Source organism: Cupressus sempervirens, chromosome 2 (genome assembly GCF_028749045.1).
Source record: "Cupressus sempervirens isolate cs-2001-9-10 chromosome 2, ASM2874904v1, whole genome shotgun sequence".
NCBI classification, from domain to species: domain Eukaryota; kingdom Viridiplantae; phylum Streptophyta; class Pinopsida; order Cupressales; family Cupressaceae; genus Cupressus; species Cupressus sempervirens.
The window spans coordinates 756,510,082-756,537,042 of record NC_143119.1 but is presented as its reverse complement, the minus strand read 5'-3'; positions in this window follow the sequence as shown (position 1 = coordinate 756,537,042).

The following is a 26,961-nucleotide window of genomic DNA, read 5'->3' as shown; positions in this document are numbered from 1 at the left end:
ATTACTGAGTTCTTTAAAAACTTTTATTGGGGGCTTTCGAGAGGGACCAGAGATAGTGTGTCTACTAGAGTTGTTAGAGCAAACAATGTCAAGAACAAGGGAACTAGGCAGGTTTGCACATATCAGTTCTAAACTAGGAGAAACAACATGATCATTTTGTGGAGGGTTATTCAAAAAGGAGGGGTCAACTATTTAATAGGTTCATTGGTAATGACCTTTCTTCTTCATTTCTTCGGAATGGTTTGGAAGCCATTGTTCAAAATAACTTTATCTATAGACATATCAAAAGAAGGGAGAGGAACTTGAAGGATAGGGAAAGTGGGAGGTTGTGCAAGGATTTAAATTGGAAAGTCTTTTGAAATTAGGAGATACTACATATTTTACATTATTTGTGTAAGGTATTATTTAGAAGTTGTTGCAAATGTCAATCTCTGATTCAATAACAGAGGTTTATGGTTTAAGCTAAATTATTGTGTATAATCATTTAAATTTACCTTTATTTATGTATTTGTTTAGATTGAAGGAATCGTATTAATAGAAGAGATTGAAGGATTACAAAAAGAACTTGCAAAAGCTCAACTTGACATAACAAAATCAAATGATGATAGTTTAATATTTGAAATGTTTATAAAGATATGTAATATGGTCGTAGGCTAGTACTATTGTATTCACTTTGTTTGTGAATTAGTTTAAAATCAATCAACCAATGATATCCTGAATAAAAATCATCTAAGTAAAAATATATACACATATTAAAAAAAAAATTTGTCATTATTCAAAATTTAAATTTATAACTTATCTTAGGCAATAAACTATTTATGATTAATAATGAATGAAAATTCACAAGAGACATATTTTTTTTCTTTTCTCTACTTAGTGAATGCAAAATGCATATATAAAATATATGTTTTGTTCTAATAAAATATTTAAACTATTTTGTATAATTATAGTATTTATTTCAATTTTAAATTTGCCCATACTTATACTAATATTTATTTAATGTATTAGAATTTTAATATATATCTTTCCCAAATATAATACTATTGTAGATTTTCCCCCAAAATTATTATAAAGATATAATATTATAATAAAAATATTAAATTTATTATTTAAATTCTAATTTATAGTTAATATAAACTATAACAGTATGTGGCACTTGTTATTGATATGTTTATTTTTTAAGAGAGTTTTATATTTGTATTTATGTTTTTCTTTTGAAACTAATTTGATTTAGGTATTGAAGATTTTGTTAAACAATGTGAGAGATTAAAAAAATTCTTTATCATCATTTTGTTCTGAAGTGGTATATCTATTTTTAGTGGTTTTTTAATTTAGTTATTATTTTTAGTGTAGATTGATTTTTGTAACATGTATGAAGGTTAAGAAAGGAAGGTTCAAAGAACATAGAAATTATTTCTTTCAAAATAAAAAATATAAATAAAATAAATAAAGATAATTAAATGTACAAATAATATGATAAGAAATAAGATAATTGATTATAAAATAATTAAAATAAATCTATTTTTTGATGATATTCAATATAAGACATTACATAGATAAATGATTATTATGGTTTTTTAAGATTGTTTAAACATTTTATTATTATAAATAATTATATACTATAGTTGACTAATTAATTTGCAATGAGCCTCAATTAAGATAATAATGTAATACATATATAAATCAATTCATCATTAAATAATAAATATTGATGTTAAATATTATTAGAATTTAATCTTAAAGTTTAGATGTTATAGATTAATTGTCAAATTTTGTTAATACTTGAATGTAAATCAAATTATTATTATCAAGTATATGAATAATTTTTTAATTGTAACTAGTGTTATTGTTCCTTTAACAATACTTTAATTATTTTCTAGACTATAAAAACTAATGACTAGTACATGTCACTATGTGGAACTTGTTTAAATATGTGCTCATTTTGTACTCATTTTAGGCATCTATGTAATCAATGGTGTGTTGTGTCAATCAAAGTTGACTTTAAGCCCCCATATTTATAATAATATTTAAATATTGTTTGAGTGGAATATGGTTTGTCTCTAGTGTTAGAAACTACAATTGGAATGATTATTATGTTGTCACTAATGTCAAACCTTACTAGTAAGACATTTGCTAAAAACATAGAGTTCCATATCAGTTGATTGATGAAGATGATTTGAAAAGAGAGATAAAAAGGTAAACTAGTAAAGTTGTTAAGTAAAGAGGAGTAAGGATGATGGAATTACAATGGGAATTTTATTAGTTAGTATTTGACAAGATAATGTGTTATTTGATCATTATATTAAGCATAGAAGAAATATGACTTGAAGTGTAGAAGTGATGTTTGTTGGAAGACAAGAAGTTGAGTAAAATAATAAGCCTAACCAAGTGTCAGGTTACTAGGTCAATGAAGAAGTTGAAGTAGAAGATTAAGGAACTTAAATTATAGTCAAGAAGAATAGTATTAACTGAGTAATGGTAGAGACCAAACAAGATGAAGAGAAATCTTAAGTAATGACTAAGAGAAATATTAGTTGAGTGAGCTAGTTTAAGCTGAGTGAGATAGATTAATAGTGACTGAGCTACACAATGATGACTAATAGCGATGACCAAGTGTCAAAAAATGAATAGTTTATGAAAGAATCAATATTTGAGGCCGATATAGTTGAATTTACAAATTGGTCAAAATGTGTAAAAGACAAGGATTGATGAGATAGCATATTTAATGCATGAATTAATTTTGTTAAGTGATCTAAGGTGAGGATTCAATGAGAAGTTTTAATAAGTTTCAAGAAAGAAGTAGAATGACTAAACGAGGCAAAAATTCAATAAATCTAATCAAACTCTAAGCTCTACAGTTATGTTTGAGAAGCAAATGATTAAACCTATCTATTTAAGGAGGCATAAGAGCTGATTTGTGGTTATTGGACCAAAAAAATTATGGAGAAGATGTCAAGAACAAAGTTTCAGAGGAAGAATGAGAAGTTGGTGAAGTGATTTTGTTTGAAGAGTTGCCAAGAAGATCAAAGATGAAGAATGCGACGAAGTCCAATCAATGAACCAAGAATAAACTAAATAAAGGTTTGAATTTACAAGAGTGAGTTGTATTTTATTAGATCAACCTAGCTAATACTTTCTAATTATTGTGGTAGTAAAACCCTTTAATCAAGGTTGACCTAATAGTCATATTATAAATCCTTTAATCAAGGTGACATTCTAATTGGATATTTAAAAGACCTCTAATAAGGTCACTCCTAATAGGGTGATAAAATCCTTTAACAATATCAAATCTAACAATGTTTTTTCATAACCTTTAATAGGGTTGGCTCCTAACCAAGCTCACTTCAGAAGAGTGAAAAATGGTAGCATTTTTCTTGGTGTTTTTTCCCAAATTGGATTTCCACATTAAATCCTGGTGTCATACTTGTGTGAATTTTGTTTACATGTTTCAGGCTATTTACTATTATATATTTCTATTATTTGACATATAGTAAATAGAAAGCTAAGTGATGATATGTGTAAGAATTTGGTATAGCTCTGATACCAAATTAAGAATTTTTGTAAGGTAATAATTCAACACCAAGATCAAGAAGCTCAATAGATAGCACAAGAGATACTAATGATGATCAAATAATAATAGATATTTGATGATTGGATAATTGGATATTTGATGATTTGATGAATACATCATGGAAGTGCCTGTACATAAAGGCAACTAGAATGAATAGGAATCAGCAAAGAGATAAACATCACAAATAAGCACATGCCCACCAAGAGTGGATTATCCTCCATTGAGAACAAGAGTTTGTGTGATGATGAGAGGATAACTTTTCATAGGTGTATCTCATAAAGAGATGTTGTAGAAACCATGTGCTCAAATAAGTTGCTAACTACTATATTGTCAACAAGACAACTCATATGTCTATTCATATTCCTAAGTGTCTACATGAAAACTAATATAAAAATGCATTATCCTAAGTAAACTTAAGTAAAGTGTAATAATAATTAATTATTTACACTAACACCCCCTTAAGTGCAACCTAGGGGAATGCAGTTAAGCTTACAAAGCTAAATTCAAGATGCAATGTGGGTCCCAACTATTAGGCCATGTTAGGTACCCATGTACAAATGCAATCCAATCTCTCTCAAAATAGAGAAAGAGGGAAAACCTCATGGGAAAAACCTCCTCCAAAAAGAGAGATGAAGAAATACAAGATGCATGCAAGGATGGAGTAATCAAGACCCCCTAGTATGACATGCATCATGCATGTACAAGAATATATCCCCTATAAGAAAAAATACATAATGGTATCCCCCCATATTTAATAATCTCCTACAATGATGTCATGAAGAGAAAAAAGTATCGAATGCCTAAAAATGACATTTCTCCCTTTAGGAAGAAGATATACCAAGTATAGGTGCAAGTATACTTCCCATTGTGGATAGGAAGATGGATGAGGAATCCATATGTAGTATGCTATGGATACTACCTCTGAAGTCTACTTATATGTTGACAAGTCCTTGATGAATGTAGATGCCACAAGCCAATCTGGTGGATGCCCAAAAGAAGGTGGAAAACAAGGTAACATGTCCATGTATGAAAGTGAGTCAAACTCCAAAGACAAGGAATCATCCTTATAGGAAGATATGGGAAGAGAAGCAATGTAGCCTCCCCTTAATGATGAATACACACTCATGAAAGAAGCTCCACCATGAAAACTGAATGATGTTCCTCCTTGTAGGAAGAAGTGGTGTCATAGGTGGAGTAGAGACTGCTCCCCAACTAGTAGGAAGAATCCTCAAAAGATATGATGTCTGAGGAAACTAGAATACAATCTCCAAAGACCAATATGTCTCCTTTGAAGTAAAAGAGTCCTCCTCCAACTACTAAAAAGAAGTGTTCACAATCATGTTAGTCTCAAAAGAATGTTCAAGTGGTTGAGGGTTAGAGTGTTCCCTCACAACAAGTGAAGAAGAATTCTCCTCAACAAAGAGAATATGGATGTCATTAATAATGTCTCCCACATCTTCAATGTAAGACTCCACAAACAACACTAAAATTTTTAGAAGGAAGTCATCTCATGAAGCTAAAATATGAAGACATGGTGTTTCTTGTTGCACTAAATCAAGAGCATCTGTGACTAGAATTGGATCAATAGAAGCCATAGGAGCATCATGAGGTATGATCTCAACTGGAGTTATAGGAACCACAACTAGAGTGACTAGAGGTAGAATTTCCTCTAGTAATGGAGGGACTTGTGGATCTCCATATGCTTCCCAAAGACACATCCAAACATCATGAGGACTACTTTCCTTACTAAAAGGAGCAAAAGATTCCTTACTCATACTATTATGCATAAAATGAAGAAGAAGAGAAAGATGTTCCCAATTAGTATTAGGTGGAAATATCTTCGAATATAGATAAGGAAAAACTTTCTTGTGTTCTCTTAGATGATCAATCATCAAAGCACTCCATTTCTAATAGTTCTTTTTTGCCAATTTGAATCTTAAGCCAAACTGACACTTTTGACATGACTTCATGAGATCAAATAATGTATGCACCCCCAAAATGCAAAAAATAAATCAAAGAAACCCCCCTAATGCATGATTTGACACTTTATATTTAGTGTGATTACAATAACCACTTGCCAATTTAGGGCCTAAGTGGACTTCTAATTTTGTTGGTTACAACAATAAATATGAAGCTATATTAGACTCAACAAAATAAGAAACAAGACCTCTCAAGGATTAATTAATTACAAGTGCCAATAGGCCAAAATGTGACCAAAATTTGAAAGTACCATGTCTACTTAGAATTATTTTTGAAAATAACCTCTATAATTATTTTTCTTGAATCACCACCGTCACACTTCCAAAACTCAAATGACTCTAGATTTCACCTTAGATGTCTAATTTTGATGAAACAAAAGTCGATTTGGGGGTTTTTTACTTTCTAAATATGATGCCAATATTTGATTTGCACTAGCAAGCTCCAATTTTGACTTGCAAAAAACTCTCTAATGGCTATGCAATGAAGCTCTTGTGGCTTTGGTACCATGTAAGAAATTTCTATAGCTCTGATACCATGTTAGAATTTTCCTAAGGCATTAATTCAACACCAAGATCAAGAAGCTCAATAGATAGCACAAGAGAGACTAATGATGATGAAATGATAATGGATATCTGATGATTTGATGAATACATCATGGGCATGTGCGCCAAGTTTTGGTGCCAAAAATATGACACCTAATGTTTTATTTGTGATTTTTCAAAGTGCATATGCACTATATAACATGCACGCACTTTGGCTTGGGCTCCACAAGCCTTAGGCTTATGGAGCACAAGCCAAAGTGTGTGTGTGCACACTTTGAAAAATCAAAAATTTTTATAAATGGGCTCCAAACCCGTAGCCCATTTTATCATTTCATTTGGCTTTTGCATTTCTCCCAAATAGCACTCACGCGGATTGAAGAAGTTGAAGAATTTTGTCACCTGCCTCCTCAAAATGCCTCCTTGTCTCCAAAGTTCAAGATTGGGATTGTGTAATATGCTTTCTCCTCTTATTTTTGCGTTGTTTTGTAAGTTTTTACATTGTTTTGTAGGTTTTTTCAATTTTTCTTTAAATTTGTTTATTTATTTAGATTGCAATTGGTTTCTTATTAGGAAATGTATATAATCAACCACCAAATCCCTAGTCAGATCAAAAAAATTAAAACAAAAACCCTCCACAACAAGAGCAAGAAATTTCACAATCTACACCAATTGGAAGACCTCCTCCTAGCACCCAATACAACATTATGAATTAAATAGAAAGAGGGAAAAATGAATTAGAAGCACTCATTGATAGTTTGAAAGCTTGTGGACAAACCATCTGATGAGAGCACAATTGACATCCTCCCTCGAGTCCATTATGACCCATGTAGCTTCTTTTAGTAGTCAGTTGGATATTTTGCATTGTACGAGGGATGATCAAAGAATATATTATACAAACAAATTATCATATCAAGATGTAAAAAAAAAGAAATAGAAAAAGGTAGCATTTGTGCTTTGTTTAAAAGGCATGGTGAACAAAATACTATTAGACATACAACTAAAAGGTTTCCCATCCATTGGTGCATACATGATGGTATTAGAAATAACTTTTGGGATAGATGGTGGATGGTCTTTGATGTCCCTCCCTGCAATAATCATGAGGTTCTAATGTATTTCTTAAAGCAATTGTATTGTGAATTTGTCCTTGGGGAGATCCCTAATTATTTTGATACATTAGAATTTTAGGGTAGAGGTGGCATGTTATCATTTGAGAGGCCAGGGACATGTCATGGCCCTAATGTAGTTAGGGTACCTATTGTCAAGACACAGGGTGAGCATGTGATTATTCCTTCAGTTGTGAAGGAACATGTAGAGACCAACAGTCTAAGGACTATTAATGCTTTGATATAGATCCTCATTCATTGCATGAGTCCATTAGTTGAGGAGGAGCCTTTTGTGCATCACAATCACATGTGCACATCATGTGGATCCTTATGCACATTTGGCAGTCATGCTAGAGATAGTATGGATGATGGGCTAGTCACTGATCAGTTCACGAGTCAGACATTTGGCATTAGCACATAGGTAAATTAAAATTATAATAATCTAATTTGATCACATTTTTTATGTATAGTAAATGACTAATTAATTAGTATGTATTGACATTATTCAAAATTTAGGGTAAGAGTGTTGCTAGCCCTAGTACAGATCCCCCAGCCCCATTTTTCATCCTATCAACAAGCCAAGAGGTATGTATCAATTTAATCATTTAAATTAATACATATATGTAGTAAGTAATCATATGAAGGATTGACAAAAAAAATTTTATGCATGTGCATTAGTTCTCTACTGGACCATCAACATTCACAAGGGACTCCAAGCCTAGGCGTGATATGAGCTTTGTAGAGGTACATTTGTTTAATGTTAATTTAATTCATTTGATTATATTTGTTTTATGTTTCATGTTATATGTAAATTTTATTATATGACATGCAATTGTTGACATTTGAGACTCCTCCTCATCTTTGCTAGTCCATTGATCATGGAGTTGTTGCAAAAATGGCTAGTTCAAAGCCATTGACTAAGGTATGAAAGAATTTTCTTAGTTTTAGTTGTTGTTTATAATAGTTAGTATTAAATTTTTTAATGTTATTTATAAGTGATTATATTGATTCAATTGTTGTAGGGCCTTGTCACACCCAATCATCCGCAAGCCTTTGAGGTGGACATACCGAGTGACTATTTGATAGCGGTAAGAAAATAATTAATTTTGTGTGTACATATATTTGATTTCAATGTATAATAATTATTGATTCATATCTACTTTTTTTGTATCAGCTTGAGTTAGAGAAAATCATAAACAAGATGATGAGCGAGTGTGTGAGGAAGACCCCATCATCTCCATCATCTCCCTCCACATGATGACTGAAGATCTCTAGGGATTTGTTTCCTTCACCTCATGAGAAGGAGAAGATATAGTTGATAGACACACATGTATAGGCATTAGTGGACATATATGTTAGATTTTACATCAGTGGACATATTCAATATACATTTGATGTATTTATGACATTTTATATTTGATGTATGACATATATTTGATGCATGACATTATTGGTTAATATATGATATGTTTGTTCATGTATGACATTATTGGTTATCATAATATATTATGTGTTCGTTAATGTATGACATTATTGGTTATCATTTTATATTATATGTTTGTTCATGTATGACATTATTGGTTATCATAATATATTATATGTTCATTCATGTATGATATTATTGGTTATCATAATATATTATGTGTTTGTTCATGTATGACATTATTGGTTATCATAATATATTATATGTTTGTTCATGTGTGACATTATTTCTTATGATAATATATATCTTGTTTATATTATTTATGTTTTAAGTACATTTCATGTATTTCATTTCAATATAAATTGCATCCAAAATGATGCAGAGCGCTCACACCAAAAGCTAGTGGATTCCCAGCAATAACACTTTTAAGGAAACCTACCTTTCCCACCTTTGCAACTGTCTTTAAATACTCTTTCCAACTTGGTTACAAAATTGAAAAAACTTCTACCCAACTTTAGAAAACTACTTGATCACTTTCCCTATTCAAGACTTGGGAAGCAAAAAGGGAAAAATGAGCAAATTTGAGAAATGAATCATAATCAACTTCTTGCTTCAAACTAACATCATAGACACTTCAAGGAACACCTAATAACTATCTCACAAACTTGAGTCTATAATCTATTCAATCCTTCTAAGAGATTCTTGAACATCCTATGAGTGAAAACAATCTTCCAACATCCTATGATAGTATTTTTTTTGCAACAACATGTAATTTGTTGATTTTTGAACAACTCTTCACAAAGGGAAGTGATTATGTTTCAAACCCATGAAATGACTATTAAGAAAACCAAGAAGATCCTTAACATCTTCCACTAACTCCATTTAGTAATAACATGTAGCTATATAAGGTGTAATGACTCTCAAAACACTTACTGTCAACTTATTAACAAAAGCAACAAATAAAGAGAAATCGTTAGGACTAAGGCAACTTGGGTTTATAGGTGACCTCAAGTTCCTTGACGTTACAAAAAAGGATTACCTTATTACCATAATAAAATAACATGTTCAAAATGATGTGTATAATCACCCCTTTACCTTCTATCATGAGTCTCCATCATTGGATGAGATGACATATCTAGTTGCCATAGTCAAAGATTGCTGCCCTATGGCATTTAGTGACTCTTAGGGATGATTTGGTTCGGAATGCCTAAGAATTTTTAAGTGCTCAATGGGATGAGAGGAGCTTGGGGCTAGTGTTTAACTAGCCATTCAAAGCTAATAGAATAGACAGTTCGATCCCATGATAAAAGGTGAGAGAGATTTGGTAGTTGGCAATTTTGTACTGGCCAACACTACAAGTTTCAACATCACTCGAGATGGCATTGCAAACTTAAAATGGAATAAGATCTCTAAAAAGTGAGAGAGATTATTGTAGGTCTCTACAACATGGTCCTATAGCACCTAGAATCACATGCATACCTCACACAAGCTCTGAGATATGCCCCATCAAAGATCACTACCCTATGGCATTTAGTGACTCTTAGGGATGTTTTAATTCGTGTTCCCAATAACATTTGAGTGCTCAATGAGCTAGGACAAGCTTGGGGATAGTGTTTACCTAGCCACCTAGAGCTAATGGAATAGATAGTTCGATCCCATGACAAAAGGTGAGAGAGATTTGTCAGTTGAAATTTTTTTACTAGCCAACGCTACAAGTTTCAGCATCACCTGAGATGGTGTCGCAAAATAAAAATTGAATAACATCTCCAAAAAGTGAGAGAAGTTATTGTAGGTCTTCATAACACAGTTCTATAGCACCTAGAATCTTATGCATACCTCGCACAAGCTTTGAGATATGCCCCATCAAAGAATTCTACCCTATGGCATTTAGTGACTCTTAGGGACATTCTGGTTTGGCATGCCCGATAATGTGTGAGCACTTAATGAGACAAAATGAGCTTAGGGATAGTGTTTACCAAGCCACTTGGAGCTAATAGTATAGACAATTTGATTTGATGATGGAAGGTGAGAGAGATTTGGCAATTGGCAATTTTGTAATAGCCAACACTACAAGTTTTAGCATCACTCGAGATGGTGTCACAAAATTAAAATAGAATAAGATCTCCAAAAAAAGAGAGAGGTTATTGAAGGTCTCTATGACACAGTCCTATAACACCTAGAATCACATCCATACCTCACACAAGCTCTGAGATATTCCCTATCAAAGATCACTACCCTATTGCATTTAGTAACTCTTAGGGATGTTTTTGTTTGACATGCCTGATAATGTTCGAGCACTCAACATGATAGGAGGAGTTTGGGGCTAGTGTTTACCCAACCACTTTGAGCTAACAAAATAGGCAGTTCAATCCTATGACGAAAGGTGGGAGAGAATTAATAGTTGACAATTTTTTACTAGCCAACACTACAAGTTTTAGCATCACCCGAGATGGCATTGCAAAATCAAAATGGAATAAGATCTCCAAAAAGCAAGAGAGATTAGTGTAGGTCTTCACAACGCAGTCCTATAGCACCTAGAATAACATCCATACCTTGCATGAGCTCTGAGATGTTGGTGTTTTTCAACTACTAAGCAATAAAATGCTCAATACCAAGATAATGAAAACAAAAAAAATCTAAAGGTCACTTACTTCCTATAAACAATTAAGTGTGTGATGCAAGAGCATCCTAGGTGTAAGGGCAATCTTGCATCACCCAAAAATATTTTATTTTCAATCTTTTCTATTTTAATAAGGACTAGTAGATAGGGTGGTTACTATTTATGGGAACTTGCTATTTTTCGTAATTTTTTCATATGAGCTCAAAATATTCTCATTTTTTATAGGAAGGTTCATTTTAGAGATATAAGCCTACCATAAAAATCACATTGCTCTAGCTTAAGTATCAGAGAAGTTATTGCAGATTTTTGGTGGCAAAATTTGTAAGAAAATCTTCAAGTTCACCATTGGAGGGCTTAGAGTGCCTAGATGAGGTTTGAAAACTTGATAGGAGGGCACTAGCATAGTTTTGAGCCTATAGATCAGAAGCTGGCATTTCTAAAAAGTAATTATAATAGCCAATCAGAGCAATAGTTTGTGAGTTATGGCCTTCCAAAGTTGGGTTACCAAAATTTCTAAAATAATTTGTCAAAGATGTGTTTGGTCAACTCTATGTGTATTGTTAGGGTCTATCGGCCCTAGGTATTAAGTTTGAGCATCTAGAACCTTCTTGAGTGGCATAAAATTGCCTATTTAAGAAAAGTCTCAACATTGTTTAGGACAACTCTAGGTGATAGTTCGCAGAACTGTCTTGCAGATTATTGTAATGAGGGTGCCCATTTGGGTTAGCATATTGTAATTGAGAATTATGTAATTTTGCATTTGTGGTGATAATAAGAAGTCCATATTTTATTTCTCACATATGTTATTGTTTCCTTGTTTTTGTCATGAGTTTATGGTATTAAGGAGAGTCCCCTACATGAAGTGGTATTAGAGCTAGAGTTCTTGAGTGTGTGGATAGATCATCAACTATGAGGTAGTTCACATGAGGACTATGGTTTGGGTCGAGCATGTAAAGAGATCACTAATTGTGAGGCAATTTTCACTAGGGTTTCAATAGAAGTGCAAAAATGCCTCCTTGAAGAGAGTGTGGCAGAAGACTTGCAATTGTTACACCTAAGGGTTTTTGAACCCTCCAAAGATAACTGCAAGAATTGAAAGAACAAATGTGTAGAGGAATGAATCTTCCCATAAGAGATGAAAGCGAAGATGAGGATGAAGTAGAAGAAAATGCTGAAGAAGAGGCATTTGTCAACCTTTTTGGAAGAGAGGCTTTTTAGGGCCATCTCCAAGATTGGAAAAAGACCTAAGTTTGAGGTTCCCACATTTTCAAGAAATCTTAACCCAAAAGAGCTGTTTGATAGGATCAATGAGATAGAGGAGTACTTTGAGTATGAAGATATTGAGAATCTAGATAGGGTCAAGTTTGTAAAGGAAAAAATAAAGGGACATGCAAAGATCTAGTGGCAAGAGGTTCAGTTGGAGCAAAATAGAAAGGGAAAGGACAAAATCACCAGATGGGATCAAATGATAGCTAAAATGAAGTGATAATTCATTCCTATGGATTATGAGCTTGATCTATTGAAAAAGATGCAAGGAATGAAGCAACTGGGAAAATCTATTCAAGAGTATACCAAAGAGTTCTACCGAGTTCTCATTAGAACTGGCCATGTAGAAGCTGATAAGGAGAAAGTTGCCCATTATCTTAATGGGTCAAGACCTAGCATTCAGAATGAGTTAAGTCTAGTTCAAATGAATAGTATTGAGGAGGCATAATAGTTTTCCCTAAGAGTTGAGGAGAAATTGAGCAAGAAATTTGACAATAAGAATAATGGAAGAGGTCATTGTGGAAGATCTGGCAGACGATCTTATGGAGGTCATAATGATGACCAAAAGAACAAGGATGAGGCTAGAAGTAGCAATCAAAACCAGAGGGTAAAAAATTTCAATTGTTTCCATGATTAGAACAATAGAGATCATAGAGGAAGAGGTAGAGGACAAGGATATAGAAGAGGAGGCTTCCATGGGAAATGTTTTCATTGTGGAGAAGAAGGGCATAGAGCATTTGAATGTACCTAGTGTTAAGGAAGGATACATCAAAGAACTAAAGGTCAGGCAAGAGTTGCACATGCTGATGAAGATTCCAGATCCTCACATTCTAAAGATGCTAAAAGAGGAGAAGTCTTAGTTAACAGAAGAGTCTTGCTGAGTGATGAGAATGAACCTGATCAAAGGAGTTTGTTTTGAACAAGGTGTAGATGTGAAGATAAGTGTTGTGATGTGATCATTGATGGTGGAAGTACTAATAATCTAGTGTCAAAAATGATCATCACTAAGTTGAAGCTAAAGAGGTAGAAGCATCCGCATCCATACCGTATTGCTTGGGTGCAAGATGACCACAAGGTTATGGTTAGTGAGCAATGCTCAATGAAGTTCAAGATTGGGAGCTATGAGGATGAGGTACTATGTGATATCATACCTATGGACATATGTCATATGTTGTTGGGTAGGCCATGGTAGTTTGACATGCATGTTGTACATGATGGGCAAGAAAATACCCACACTCTAACTAAGGATGGAGTGAAAAATAAGTTGAACCCGTTGAAGGATAAAGAAGAAAAGGTATGTAGTACTACCAAAACATGTTTTGTTAATAGAAAAGAGTTTCTTAAAGGTATGAAACATGAGCATATGTGTTTTTCTATAATTCCTAAAGATAGTAAAGAAGTAGAGGAGGCACCTATAGATGTTATAGATATGTTGGAAGATTTTCCTAATATTGTATCAGATAATGTACCTGATGGATTGCCCCCAATGAGGAAGATTAGTCACCAGATGGATTTGGTTCCAAGAGCCAGTTTTCCAAACAAGGTAGCACATAGAATGACAGTAGTAGAAAGTGAAGAGTTGAATAGGCAAGTTCATGAGTTATTGTAGAAGGGGTTCATTTGAGAGAGACTGAGTCCATGTGTTGTACCGGCAGCATTAGCACCAAAGAAGAATGGAGAATGGAGGATGTGCATAGATTCTCATGCTATCAACAAGATCACCATCAAGTATAGATTTCATTTGCCGAGGATGGATGATATTATGGACTATTTGAGTGGAGCTTAGTATTTTGCAAAGATAGATTTGAAAATTGGGTACCATCAAATTCGTATCAAAGAAGGTGATGAGTGGAAGCCTATTTTCAAAACAAGGGAAGGACTGTATGAGTGGTTAGTCATGCCTTTTGTGCTAACCAATGCACCAAGCACTTTCATGAGGCTCATCAATGAGGTACTAAAGGAGTTTCTAGGTAAGTTTATAATTGTTTACCTAGATGATATTTTGATCTTTAGTAAGACAATGGAGGAGCATTTGATTCATTCATAAGGTGTTTGATAAGTTGAGGGAAGAAAATTTGTTGATAAACTTGAAGAAGTGTATTTTTGTAAAGGAGTTGTTGTACCCTGAATTTGTAGTCTAAGGAGAAGGTCTGAAAATGGACCCAAAGAAAGTGAAGGCTATCCTTGAATAGCCTACTCCAAGGAGTATGAAAGAGGTAAGATCTTTTCATAGACTGGCTACATTTTATAGAAAGTGCATAAGAAGTTTTAGCAGTATTTGTGGACCCTTCACTAAAACAGTGAGGGGGTAGGAAAGAGTTTAAGTGGACTGTAGGAGTAGATAATAGTTTCAATCTATTGAAATAGAAATTTAATGCATTATTTAATTATTATTTAGGTAAGACACTTAGGAGTTTGTGTACTCTCTTTGAGTTACATAGCTCTAATTATGCACATGGTGTCTACAGCATAGGAGTATGCATCATTCACTAAGTTGTCATGATGACAACACAGTTATTCACACTCCTCATTTAGCACATGTTATCTACAACATTGATTTGCGTGCTACACTATTGTAGGCTTATCCTCACATCATCACACTTAATCTCGTGCTCGATGGAGGATAACCCATATCTAGTGGACATGTGCCTAGTTGTATGGCTTATCATGATGCTGACTTCTATGCATTCTAGAAGCTCTCCTGAGGCCTTTATATTTGAGCACTCCTAGTGTATTCTCAACTAGTTATTGAATGAATATCATCATTTTGATCATACTCTGTCTATTTTGGTCTACTGTGTGCTTGTGTTGAGTTCTTTAGTTCTTGGGTGAATTTTGGCCTAAGCCAAATTCTTACATGGTATCAGAGCTAAGGGAGATTCTCATCACATAGCCATTCAAGACTGTTCATACTTCAGCACCTCAACATGAATCTAGAGGATCTGTGAAAATTAGGAGTGTCTAGAGCAAGATATGACCTCACTGTTGCATCTAAAGTGTCGATTCAGTGAAGATTGAGTATAAATTTTCCTATATTGGGTGAAAGTTGATCGTGAGGCAAATTTTTTTTGCAAATTGAAACCTGGAGGCCCTGATTTGCAGTTTGGGTATGGTCATTTTTAGATCTAATTAATTCATTTTCTAGATCTGAATAATTTTTATCTCTATAATTCTAGTGTATTTTTTCGAAATTATTGAATTTTTTCGGAGGTATTTTTGGAATTATTGGCTAGTCAGAAATTTTTTTGGCCAAACCAGGTAGTGACACCCCAACTCGGCTCTCTATTTGGTGAAGTGGAATTATTATTACTGTAGGGTATTTATTCTTATTGTGGGTACTGCTATTCTCAGGCCGTACTCTATGATTTCTCTACAAAATCTAACTTTTCGACTGGACAACACGCCTAACCATTTTTGATAGGGAAGTCTACACCACCAAAAGGCCAATTCAAACTCGATGGCTGTGCCAAAATTTCCCGCTGGGGGGGACCAAAAGCCAATTGTTGCCTTTGAATTTGTTTTTGTGGGCTCATACTTTTAAACAGCGCATTGAGCGCATATCCCACGAATGTGGGATATTACAAAACCTACTTCTGATATTTTCTCAGATCTCCAAAGTTGGCATAGGGATACAGTCGACATTTTTTAAACAAATTTTGGCAAATGCATTTGGTAATCTGGGACTCGGCAACCACTCAGTGCACAGTCCTTTGGACATGCAGCAAAATTTTCCATTTCCCACGTCTGCGCTGTCAGTCCAATCAGCCCTGCCGTGACAGTCACCACATCGACAGCCATGTGGGCACCACAACAACATCTAAGTTAGTGCCAATACGTGGTCCACATCATGCCAACCTGAAGATTCAACAATCCACGTAGACAAATGTATAGCCCTGTAAGCGGGCATGTCATCAATTTGTGTACAGTCTGTACAATGATGACATCATCATGACATATTTTTGACATCATCAAAGGACAAGGAGATGTTGATGTCATCTTTTAAGAAGCCTAAAATTGATAGTTGTCTGATTGTCATTCTATGGAAAAATTGAACTGCTGTGACGGCCCTAAGACCATCAAATTTAACCCCACAATTCGCTGATGCAACCCCTCTCCAGATTCATTTTCAATTTTGTAGTTCGACTTTGGGAGGCCATAACTTGGACATCCGAACTCCAAATAAGGTGCAATTTTTTTTGAAATTGGGTAGAATTTTCTTATTTTTTTAGTGGTGTAGCTATTTTCTAGTTTTGGTGCACAAATTGTTCAAAAATTGTGTTTTTGTGACTGTACCTGGATAATCCTACATTTTGCAACTTCAAACGCTCCATACGAGCACATCTGGAGTTTAAAATAGGTTCTATTTTTTTGAAAGTGTGTTATACAAAAGTGTCACTTTCAGCAATAGGGCCTTTCTTTGCTTTGTAATGCTTCAAAATTGTAGCACATTATAAAGTTTTAGATTTGTACTCCATTAAGAGGTTGTAACAAAAAAAATTAGAAGTCCACAAAGGCCAAAATTGGCAAGTGGCCCATTGTAATCACACTACAGATAAAGTACCCAAAGCATCTATTTTGGGGGGGTTTCTTGATTTAGTGAAAAGGGGGTGTTCTTGGTGTTGTGTTCTCTCTTTTTTGCACTTTTCTTTCATTATTCTGCATTATGGGAAACTTTCAATTTCCTAAATTAACTCCTCATAACTATGCTTCATGGTCAATCAAAATGTTGTATCACTTAATGTATAATGGAGTTTCACAATATGTAGATGGTACTCTTTCTAAACTAGCACGTGATAATGTATCAACAAGTGAAATTTTAGATTGGGTAGCAGTGGATAGGAAAACCCTAGGTGATATATGTTTTGAGGTAGATGATAAGATCATGTATCAAATCAAGAAGTGTACTACATCCAGGGAAGCTTAGGATACCCTCTGTTAGAAAGGTTAATCTTTCCTTGGATATATTAATTGGGATACTCCAAGGGTCCCTAAATATAGTTTGTCCTCTTGTACACATGTGGAGGACATGTCATTGTTTGTCCTTTATTCCACATGTAAGGACAACTCTTGTTTATTTCTTTATTTAGTTTATCCTCCTTAAGAGGATTGTGACACTTTGCACACACCTATTATGAATGTGGCATTCATAGAAATGGGAGTTACAAATGCAACTCCTTTCTCATCTCTATATAAGAGATGCTCCTCCTTCTTTCTTCTTCACTCTTAGCATTTGATGTTATTGTATTGAGCTACTTTTGCTCCAACACTCTCTCTCTCTCTTCTCTAGGCATTTGCCTTCATTCATAATACTCACAAGGGGTTTTCTTTGCTTTCCCCTTATAAATCCTTGTCTCCATTGTTGAACCATCTTGGTGTATGCTCTTGGAGTTTGCTTATCTTATGGTAACATTGTTTCACACTTAACTTACTTGGATTATTTCTCGTTCCTTGCTCAATATTATTTCTTACATGGTATCAGAGCTTGGCTATCTAATCCTTGTTTTAAGTTTTGTGTTGAAGGTTGCCATTCATTGGAGCACACCTTATTTGGAGACATTATTGAGAGAAGAAGTTTGTGTTGTGATTTTAGCTCATTTTAACATATCTTGTGTATGCAGGTTTCATATTAATTTTTTTTACTAACCCTCTTTGGAAGGCTTGCCGCCAAAGGGTTTTCTTATAAAATTTCAATTTTTTTTTCTTGTTTTGGAAGGCATGCCGCCAAAACAAGAAGTATTACATGAGTTAAGTTTTCAATAAGTCTATAATTTTCTTACTCCTTTAAAAAAAAAAATTTCCTATATTGTTTTTCTTCATACTATAATCTATATTGGTGTGGTTAAATTTTTTTTTTTCATACTATACTATTATCATTTCTTACTATTATAATTTCCTTGGTTAATCTTTCTTACATTTACATGTCTTAATCGCGCGTAGCGCAAATCTTCTTATTTCAATTTTTTGTGGGCGGTCACGCCACCTGTGCACCACCCGCGCGCTGTTGCATGCCATCAGTGCCGCTGCGCGCCGCTGCATGCCATCAGCACCGCCGCGTGCCCTCAGCACCACCGCGCAAACATTAGTGCCGCCGCGCGCCACCTGCGCCCAGCCCCTGCATCCACTGCCGCGCACGGAAAACTCCATTTTTTTTTGAAAAACTTGCAATTCCACCGCAGGCCCACCGCTCCCACTGCCCCCTTCACACCTGTCATTTCGGACCACGGGCCGTTAGCAGTCTGCACGACCCGACATAAACCCTTTGGCGCGGCCTGCGTTCAGGCCACGCGTCACCCGCCGCCTGCGCAGCCACGCGATCCGCTCCGCTCCATTCTTATCCATTATCATTTAAACCACGCTTTTTTTTTTGAAACCTCCGCTCAGTTTGTTAGCCCTTTCCCCGACCTTTCTTAAAATCTTTTTTAATTTTTTTTCCAAGGGACCTTAAAAAAAAGATTATTTACAAAAACAAAAAAGGAATTGTTCATTTAAAAAAAAAAAAAAAAAAAAACCAAATCAATACACATTTTTTCATTTTATAATTTTTTTTACTCTAATTTTTTAAAAAATATATATATATTATTAATTTTATATATAAAAAGACATCATTTTTTTAATTTGATTTCAAATTAAGGAATTTTTTTTTTTAAAAAGGAATTTTTTTTTGTAATCATGTCAACCTTAATTCCAGAAATAAAACATAATTATTCTAATTATCATTCTTAGAAAACTCATATCTCATTTATTTTTCGTTTTAAACACCTCTTCGAACTAGCCACTGATCCTTCTCTTGAACCTGGTTCAGCGGCTACCCAAGACGAGAAAGATACTTGGAAATCTAAAAATGAAGAAGCTTTAGGGTTAATTGGTATTTCTATTATTCCAGATTTATATGTGTTAATTGCTCACTATTCTAAACCTCATGATGCATGGTCCATCTTGCAAACCAAGTATGACAGTGGAGATGAATACCGCAAAATACAGTTGCAGGATCAACTTGAAGATCTTAGGTATGCAGATTTTAAAAGTATGGATGAATTTCTCTTAAAATTTGATTCTCTTAAAAGCCAAATTATTGCCTTAGGTGTTCAATTAGAGGACATTCGTTTAATTCATCTTATTCTTAAAAAGTGTCTTCCTAGACAGTTTCAACAGTTTATAACTAATATTCATGCACAACTTGCTATTCCTACTTTAACTTCTCAGTTAACTTATGTTATTTTTCAAACTTTATTAAGACAAGAAGAAGCTAAGCTAATTCAGTTTGGTACCCTTAAATCAACTGAACATGCATTTGTGTCTAAAAATTCAAATAATAATTTTCGTTCTAATAATAATAATAACAACAACAAACAATATAATACTAATTCAAATAATTCCAACAATAAATTTCATGCGAAATATAACAATAATAACAATCATCATAATAACACTCGTAATATTAATACTCAAAGGAATCATTCCAATTCCAAACCTCATTGTTCTTATTGTGGCAAAGATGGTCATATTGTCAATAACTGTTTTAAAAAGCAAAATGATAAAAAACCTATGAATACTAGTAACAATAATCAAAACTCAAATCATAAAAAAGGTAACTCTACTGGTTTTAATCCTCGTCATGCTTTTACTTGTAGCTTTAATCTTTGTAGACCTTTAGAATGGATTGTTGATAGTGGTGCATCACAACATGTAACTTCTCATAAAGAAATTTTTGATTCTTTACAACCTGATATTGCTAACATTCCTATTCAGTTAGCTAATAATCAGACTTGTAAAGTTGAAGGATTAGGTGATGTTACTATTCCTAATGGTAAATTGCATGATGTTTTATATGTACCTAACTTGAAAACTAATCTGCTTTCTGTTTCATAGTTATGTGAGGACTATAAAGTTGAATTCTACAAAGATACATGTTATATCATAGATCCTCAAACTCTAAAAGTGATTTCTTATGCTAAAATGGATAATGACAATTTATTTAAATTCCATGAATTTGCTACTTCACGATATTCACTACATACTTCTATTGATTTCAATATATGGCATGAAAGACTTGGCCATTTAAATTCCGATTATATTACTTTCATGCAAAAGCATAATATGGTTGATGGCTTGCCTCATATTATTCCTTCCAAGATTGCCTGTACAGGTTGTATGAGTGGTAAGATGCATAGGGAGCCCTTTCCAAGTGGAAAATCATGGCGGGCAACTCATAAGTTGCATCTTGTCCATCGTGATCTTTTGGGCCCCATGGAGAATAACTCCATCCAAGGTTCTCGGTATGCACTTACCTTTGTTGATGATTTTTCTAGACGAACTTGGATCTATTTTTTGCATAGCAAGGATCAAGTTCTTGATATATTTATTGAATTTCAGTTATATGTTGAACAAAAATCTAGTTTTAAACTTAAAATTCTTAGAACTGATAATGGAAAGGAATATGTGAATAATGCTTTTCATTCTTATTTGAAATCATGTGGCATTAAACACGAGCTTACTATTCCTTATACACCACAACAAAATGGTGTGGTGGAAAGAAAGCATCAGACCATTGTTGAAATGGCTAGAAGCATGTTGCATGCTAAGAATCTGCATTATAAATTTTGGGTTGAAGCCATGTTTTGTGCAACTTATATTCTTAATCGGACTCCTACCAAAGCTCTCAAGGTTATCACTCCAGAAGAGGCTTGGTCTGGTAGGAAACCTAATTTACATCATTTACAGATTTTTGGTTCTATTGCTTATGTTCATACTCCTAAATAGAAAAGGCATAAATTAGATGCTAAGTCATCTCCTTATATGTTTGTTGGTTATGATGAAAACACTAAAGGTTATCGTGTTTATGATTCTACTACTAAAAAAGTTCAAGTTGCTAGAGATGTTTGTATTCCAGAAAATGGAGTCCATGATTTCTCTACTACACATGATGCAGAATTCAGTGCAACTAAAATTGTGCTGGTGGAGGACCAACCTCCTCTTAACCCTACTCCTCCTCTTAACCCTTCAAATCAAGTACCACCTATTATTTCTGCACCTACAACTCATGATATTCAAGTAGATACTAATGATGCTTTTATTGCTAATGATTCTTCCTCTAGTGATAATTCCATTACAACTAAACGTAAACCTAAATTGGCTCAAAACTTAATCAATGAAGGTGATGATTACATTTCTAGATCTGGTGGAATTAAACATAGAAGAATTAATTATTGTAATTATGCTTTGATGACTACTATTATGAATTCTAATGATCCTAAGTCTTTTGATCAAGCTAACTCTCACCCTCATTGGCAGAAAGCCATGCAAGAGGAATATGATTCTTTAATTGCTAATCAAACTTGGGACTTAGTCAAATTACCTCATGGCAAGAATATAGTTTCATGTAAATGGTTATACAAAACAAAATTGAATACTAATAATGAAATTAGTAAATTTAAGGCTAGACTAGTTGCTAGAGGTTTTTCACAAATTGAAGGATTAGACTATAATGAAACTTTTGCTCCTGTTGCTAAAATGCCTACTATCAAATTAGTTCTTGCTTTAGAATCTAAAATGAATCGGCCCATTCATAAAATGGATGTTAAAAGTGCCTTCTTAAATGGTGATTTACATGAAGAAATCTATATGGCTCAACCTCCTGGATTTGTTAAGAAAGGTAGTGAAAATCTGGTTTATAAATTGAACAAATCTATTTATGGTCTTAAACAATCACCTAGAGAATGGTATTCTAAAATTAATTCTTTCTTTATTTCTCAAGGTTTTGCTAGAAGTCAGAATGATCCAAATTTGTATATTAAAAATACTAACGATGACATTATTATTGTTATTGTTTATGTCGATGATCTAATACTCACTTCTAGTTCAGACGCTTTGATTTCTGATATCAAATTCCAACTTAAACATAAATTTCAGATGACTGATTTAGGTATCTTACATTACTTCTTAGGTATACAAATTTTCCAAACTCCTAAAGGTATCTTTCTTTCTCAAAGCAAGTATGCTTATGATCTTTTAGAAAAATTTAAGATGAATGACTCTAACCATGTTTCAATTCCATGTGAATTAGGAACTAAATTAATGAATGATATGAATACTCCTTTTGTTGATGAAACTTTTTATAGACAGTTGGTAGGAAGTTTAAATTATTTAACTCTTACTAGACCTGATATTGCTTATAGTGTTGGTTTAGTTTCTCGATTTATGTCTAAACCTCAACAAACTCATTTTAAAGTTGCTAAACGCATCTTAAGGTACATTAAAGGAACCATTAATGTGGGATTATTTTATGATGCAAATTCTAAATTTATTTTACATGGCTATATTGACTCCGATCTAGGTGGAGATCCCAATGATGGGAAGTCCACTTGTGGTTATTGTTTCTTTGTTGGTTCAAGTGCAATTTCTTGGAAAAGAAAAAAAGAACACTCTATTTCCCTTTGCTCAACTGAAGCTGAATAAAAAGGTTGTACCAATGTAGCTAAGGAAGCTTTATGGATTAGAAGACTTCTTGATGATTTGGGTCTACCTCAACAATCACCTACACCTATACATTGTGACAATCAAAGCGTTATTGCCTTGGCAAAGAATCCAGTTTATCATGCACGAACCAAACATATTTCACTTCAACATCACTTCATTCGAGAACAAGTTGAAGACAAGAAAATTATTCCTCTTTATTGTAAAGGAGAAGATCAAGTGGCTGATATTTTAACCAAACCACTTTCTAAAGAGAGATTTCAGTTCCATTGTAAAAATTTGGGTTTACAACCCGTTGATGTAAACTCCCCAAGTAAAGATTAAGGGGGGGTGTTAGAAAGGTTAATCTTTCCTTGGATATATTAATTGGGATACTCCAAGGGTCCCTAAATATAGTTTTTCCTCTTGTACACATGTGGATGACATGTCATTGTTTTTCCTTTATTCCACATGTAAGGACAACTCTTGTTTATTTCTTTATTTAGTTTATCCTCCTTAAGAGGATTGTGACACTTTGCACACACCTATTATGAATGTGGCATTCATAGAAATGGGAGTTACAAATGCAACTCCTTTCTCATCTCTATATAAGAGATGCTCCTCCTTCTTTCTTCTTCACTCTTAGCACTTGATGTTATTGTATTGAGCTACTTTTGCTCCAACACTCTCTCTCTCTCTTCTCTAGGCATTTTCCTTCATTCATAATACTCACAAGGGGTTTTCTTTTCTTTCCCCTTATAAATCCTTGTCTCCATTGTTGAACCATCTTGGTGTATGCTCTTGGAGTTTTCTTATCTTATGGTAACATTGTTTCACACTTAACTTACTTGGATTATTTCTCGTTCCTTGCTCAATATTATTTCTTACACCCTCAAAAGCCTATATGGTAAAGTGTCTAAAGAGGATGTTTTCAAAATTGAAGATAAGCTTGTTTCCTTAGATCCTAAGTCATATAACTCAATATAGGACTTCATTATTAAGGTGAATGAACTAAGGACAAAGCTTACTAATTGTGGGAGTTCTATCAAAGATGATAGACTAATCTATCTCATCCATAACAAGCTGCCATCGAAGTATTCCACATTTGTATCTTCTTTTAACACATCAAAGACTACCTTAGGGTCTACCTACAAGAAATTCACTTTTGATAAATATGCAAAATTATTCGATCATGAAGAAAAGAAGTTGAAATCAATGGGGATTCTCAAATCACCTCAGTCCAAAGCATTGGTGGCCAACAATGAGGGTTCTTAAAATTCAGCTAGACAATCTTCAAATAAAGGAAAGGGTAAGAAGAAGTGGAAGAAAGACAAATCTGAGGATACAGAAAAGAAAACACCACAATCAAATCAACAAGGCAAGTCCTCTAATTCCAACAAGAAAGGGGATAATAATAAGGAGAAGAAGAAGTGTGCTTATTGCAAGAAATCAGGTCATCAAGAGCATGAGTGTTATCTTAAAAAGATTGATGAATTGACCAACATCATGAAGAAACATAATGTTCCATTGCCTAATGCTTATAAGGATAAAGGGTTATCTTTAGATTCAAAGGGAAAAGGGCAAGAATTCATGGCTAATTCCAACTCTTCAAAGGAATGGATATTTGACTCAAGTGCCTCATATCACATGGGTTTTTCAAAGGAGGATTTTTCTTCAATGAAGCAGTCCAAGGTACTGCACATCTTCATGGAGAATGATAGCAAAATGGAAGTTGAAGGAAGAGGAAACATGGAAGTGGAAAATGGAGAGTTTCAAGAGGTTCTCTATGTTCCAAACCTAAGTTCAAATCTCCTCTCAATCTACCAAATCACTCACCTTGGAGTGGACATAGATTTGAGTTCTTTCCAGACTTGGTTCAGGTGCATAGTCTCAGAGATGATTCCTTGGTTGTAGTGAGGAAAGTGAATGATCACAAGAGGTTGTACTCTTTCTCTCATTTTGTACCCAAGTCTCCTTCAAAGGCCTTGTTATCATAATAAAATTCAAACATGCAATCATGGCATGAGCGGTATGGTCATCTTGACTACCACTACCTTTAGCAACTTTGCAAATACCACATGGTGAAAGGTCTACCTCAAATCAACTTTTCTAAGGGTGAATGTTTAATAGATTCAGTGGATATGCATCCAGAGGGGAAGTTACAAAGAGAGAAGTCTTCAAGAGCACTAGGTGTTCTACAGATGGTTCACATGGTATTAGCAGATCCTTTTGCATTAAGATAGGGTTGCTACATACTCACCTTAGTTGATGACTTTTCAAGGTTCACTTGGGTCTATTTTCTACATAGTAAGAATGAAGCGTTGGACACATTTCTGGCCTTCAAGGCTCACGTAGAACAAAAATCCAAGAAAGCCATCAAAGTACTTCGAATTGATAAGGGAAGCATGGATGTGAACAAAAAACTTAAGAACTTTTGTAGATATGAGGGAATTGATCTTCAAACTCCACTAGCATTCAGTCTACATAAGATAGATGTTGCAACATTGAGGATTAGGACTCTCAAATCTATGGCTAGTTGCATGATTCATGCCAAGTCTCTAGATCCATCATTAGAAGTTGAAGCAATCTCAAGTGCCACTCACATTCTTAATCGTTCTCCTCATCTAGCCTTAGATGGAAAAACTCCTTTTGAGGCATGGTGCGGTAGAAAACCTATTGTGACACCCTTCAAAATCTTCGATTGTCCTGCATGGGCAAAGAGATCTTCCAAGGGATGCAAGGCACAGTCACCTCAACCTTGTACTTTCATTGGTTATGAAGATGGTGTTAAGGCATATGGACTTCTAGATCTAGAAACTCATCAGATATTTGTGGAGAAGGATGTACATTTTGAGGAAAGTTCTCCAAGCTTGTCCTCTACTCGTCTTCGCACATCATACAGTGTGGATACTAATAGTGATTTCAATGATAGTGCTTCAACAAATTCAAACATGTGGGGTTCTATCGACAGTTGTAGTGAGAGGTCACTTCATTAGTTTAGTCCATATGCATACATAGCCACAGTGATAGGTCCAGAATAGTAGGGTACATCAAGTCTTCCTGATACAAGTTCAATGACAGGTTTGGGGGACAGTATTCATGATCTGCCTCTTCTTCATGATGCAGAATTACCTTCTTCAGTTTTCATGAGGGTTCCATCTGACTCTCTTGTTCATTCTCTACATGATCAATCCTCATAGTTTGAAGTGATTATGGATACTTGTGATCAGAAGTTGCAGTAGGGTTCTTCATTAGTTGCAGAGACAGACAATTCTTTGGGACAAGTTCTTTACCCAATTGAGTAGGTTTCAGAGACATAGCTTATTCATGGGATTCCTTTCACATACAGCGGAAGCATCTCATTTGTACCTTTGGCTTTGTTTCTTCCTAAGGGGAAGAACACCATTATGCAGTCTTGGATCAGCTTCTTCATTGGAGCAGTCACTATTTGACATTCTTCTTTTGGGGGGGGGGGGATCCCATCCTGTCTCTCTTCCTCTTCTCATCATTCTCTTATGTATATACTAGATGTATGTCACAATGGTGGGGTCTTGATTACTCCATCCATCCATGTATCCTATTTATCTCTCTTTTTGGGGGAGGTTTTTTCCAATGAGGTTTTCCTTCTTTCCTCGCTTTATGGGAGATTGCATCTTCATTATGTACATGGGTACCTAACATGGCCTAGTAGCTAGGACCCATCCTGCATTTCATCCTAGATTTCGTAAGCTTAAGGGGGGGTGTTGGTGTAAATAAGTATTTACTTATTACACTTACTTAAGTTTTACTTAGGTTAATGCATTATTTAATTATTTTGCATTATTTTATTATTATTTTAGGTGGGACACTTAGGAGTTTGTGTACTCTCATTGAGTTACGCAACTCTAATTATGCACATGGTGTCTACAACATAGGAGTATGCATCATTCACTGAGTTGTCATGATGACAACATAGTTATCCACACTCCTCATTCAGCACATGTTGCCTACACCACTGATTTACA